Source organism: Balaenoptera acutorostrata, chromosome 4 (assembly GCF_949987535.1).
Source record: "Balaenoptera acutorostrata chromosome 4, mBalAcu1.1, whole genome shotgun sequence".
Lineage (NCBI taxonomy): Eukaryota > Metazoa > Chordata > Mammalia > Artiodactyla > Balaenopteridae > Balaenoptera > Balaenoptera acutorostrata.
The window spans coordinates 37,843,586-37,846,713 of NC_080067.1; the positions used below are offsets into that span (position 1 = coordinate 37,843,586).

General features: G+C 38.7%; 1 non-coding gene across 1 annotated transcript; it reads right to left on the bottom strand.

Moving 5' to 3' along the window:
• Positions 1 to 1,169: 1,169 nt before the first annotated feature.
• TRNAE-UUC (transfer RNA glutamic acid (anticodon UUC)) lies at positions 1,170 to 1,242 on the bottom strand. Its single transcript has one exon. It is a non-coding gene; the product is annotated as a tRNA-Glu (tRNA).
• Between the last annotated feature and the right edge of the window lie 1,886 nt (positions 1,243 to 3,128).

A 3,128-nucleotide genomic window follows, 5' to 3' on the forward strand; every position in this document is an offset into this window, starting at 1 on the left:
ATGCAAGAGGCTGTGAGGAATTCTTTACTAAGACTGCTGGTGAGGCATTCACGTCAATGTGCTTCTCAAAAGGATGGAAGCCTCTTAAACTTAATGGAGAATTAAGCTGAAGGTAAGTAGCTCAGATAATTGTTCAGTTGGTTTAACTGGTTTGCAGCAAGAATGCCTCTCTCTCCTTTCCTAATATAACTGTGCCCTAAATGTCTCCCTACCTTATTGTTTTGTCTCATGCTTGACTCTGAAAACAAATATAAATATTTGAGGAACCATAAAGCCAGTGAAATAATAATAGATATCATTTATTGGAAAGCTACTATTTACAGATATTTTGCATTTATTACCAGAGTTATTCCTCACAGCAACTCTATCTGGAAAGTATTATTACCTATATTCTATATATGAGAAAACCAGTGCCCAAAGAGGCAAAATAATTAGCAGGGCTGAGCTTTGAACCCATTTTGGCTTGACTCTGAAGCCACTGGGTTCAGCCATTATGCAATACGGAGCCTGTGTTGCTGGGCTCTGGAGTTCTGTCTGGCTCTGAATCCTGGTTCAGCCACTTCAGCTCCCCCCAAGATGACAGGCATTTAGGAGATGGATAAGAAGAGTGAAATGGAAATGTCTGAAATACAAGAGGAGGACCACGAAAGCAAATGGCCACGGAGGGAAGAGAGGAGAGAATTCTAGAAAGAATTGAAGGATCTATTGTGTCAAATAGTTTAAGAATGTCAACTAACATAATGAAAATGAGTTTGTGTGGAGCAATAGGAGGTGATCAATGGCAAACTTTGCCAGGAAATTTTAGCAGAGTGGATGCAGAAACCAGGTAAGAGTCTGTTGAAGGCAGATGGAATGAGGGGATATAGAAGAAAGAAACTGAAGACGCAGGAGAGAGAGATGCTGGTGGAAGTACCTAAGAGACCTTAGACAAGTAGAAAAGACCATCTAAAAGAGAGACAGATGCATGAGCCTTGGACATCAGAACGGGAAAACACCTGGCCAGCTTTTATTTTCCTGTGAAGTAGGAGAGAAGGTTGCTGCTGAAGAAAGAGAGCAGGCTGTAAGGGCGTCAGGGACAGCGAAGAACAACAGAGCAATTTGCTGTTGGTTTTGATTTGCCACTGTGACTATTTATTTGTTTATTGGCCGCGAGGCTTGTGAGGTTCTAGTTCCCTGACCAGGGATCGAACCCGGGCCCTCGGCAGTGAAAGTGCAGAGTCCTAACCACTGGACCACCAGGGAATTCCTGCCATTGTGACTACTTATTATGACCATATAAATATTTGTCCAGAGAGGGCTGCAGACCAGCTGTGACTGGGCATCTGAAAGAGTGATTGGTCCGCATTGTGGTGTGGTTTCTCCAGTATGACTCAGGATCCTAAAATGTTCGATTGTATTAAGATTAGAGTTTGGTAGGTAAGGTGGGTGAGGTGTAGAGAAGAGCTAGGTGTGGAAGGGAAATGGCAGTGCTAGCCAAAGTGACTAAAGGGAAGAGGAGGAGGAGGAGGGATGTGGTCTCACTGTACATAAAGCAACTGAGCCTCGTTGGGGTGTTGACCTGGTCAAGCAAGAGGAGAACCAAGTCATGAGGGCTTCTTTGGGAGGAAGAACAGGGGTGATGATGAAACATCTTAGCTCAGATTTCACCCAAAGAGCAAGGCGAGCATGCATAAGACATTGCTGATGAAACACTGAAAAACTCTCTCCATGTCTCAGCTCTGAAAATGTTAAAGTGAATAAATTATTAAGTACTAATTTTTCATCCTAATAGAAGTCATTTTAAACAAGCTTGTCTTCCAGCTGTTTCTGAGATAGCATTAGTATCTAGAGAACTCATAAACAAAGAGTGGTCTGTAGAAGTTTCTTATTATTTCTTTTCATATTTTAGATCATTAATATCATTGTAGTCTGTCTATGCTTTGTTTAGAGGTGATGCAAATTATCTACCCCACACGAAGAAGCACTGCAGTAGAAAGCAAGTTTAAATAATTCTTGATGTCTTTACAGAAACTTCCTGAAAGTAGGAAAGGGGAATGAGAGACCACCATGTGAATCTCAATGAAGGTTCACTTTTGTAATTATAAATTGTAATCATAATTTATTTCATTTCTGGACTTGACCGAGGGTAATAGAAGACTATCCATTTTTCTATTCATGCAGAGAAAAACAACTCATTTCCAGTTATATCTCTGATTCTCATGTCAATAGATGGTAGGAAACAGGGGGAGGAAGCAATTTTAATAACTACATGAAATTACCTTATTATCAATTATTATCAGTTGCTACATTTTTGTGTGTTTGATACATTTTAGCCAAGTGTTACTTAACTTATTTAAGAAATCACAAAAACTTTTAAAATTTTGAAAGAAATTTGTCATTACTTAAGGACAAGGGAAGGACTTTATTTTCTTCTTAGTCCTTTAAGGCCTCGGTATTAGTTGATTTTTCTATGTTAATAGAAATATAGACCCTATAAATAAAACAAAATCTTGAACTTAATATTTGCTGAAATCAGCCGACAAAATAAGACATTTAATTGCTCTGTCTTGAACCTGCTTAAATTCTGTCATCCTTGAGGAAATATTAAGTTAAAGCATCTACTTGGAAAACTTGTAAGATAATTTGAGGGGAGAAAAGGCTGGAGGGATAAGAGGAAGTGTTAATGACAGACCCTCTGAGATGGAGTTGGCAGTGGTGCAAATCTATCGTGAGTCATAAGGCTAATATATGTACACAAGTCTATTAAGCTCTTCTCTCTGTGTCAGGCTCAGCATTTTCCTTTCCATTTTTCTCTCTGAAAATACTATTAGTCAGCTAATGCACCTTGCTACAAGAGGCAAGAAAGACTTCAGGGATTTGGGATGTGATGGTGCCTTGGATCTTTGCACAGATGAATTTTCCGTGCACTTTGCCTCAAGTAAAATGGCCTACCCCTCAAAAGTTAACTTGTGATAAATATTTTTTTCAAACTCTTATTTTCATCTCAATATTTTTAATTATAATAATATCATTTTAATCATCTGTTTCCCTATTCAAACCCAAATGAAAAGGAATAAAAATGAAACAAATGCGGGAAATCATATCAGAGCTGAAGGAAATTAGGAGAAATGTAAGAGCCTTTTAAATAG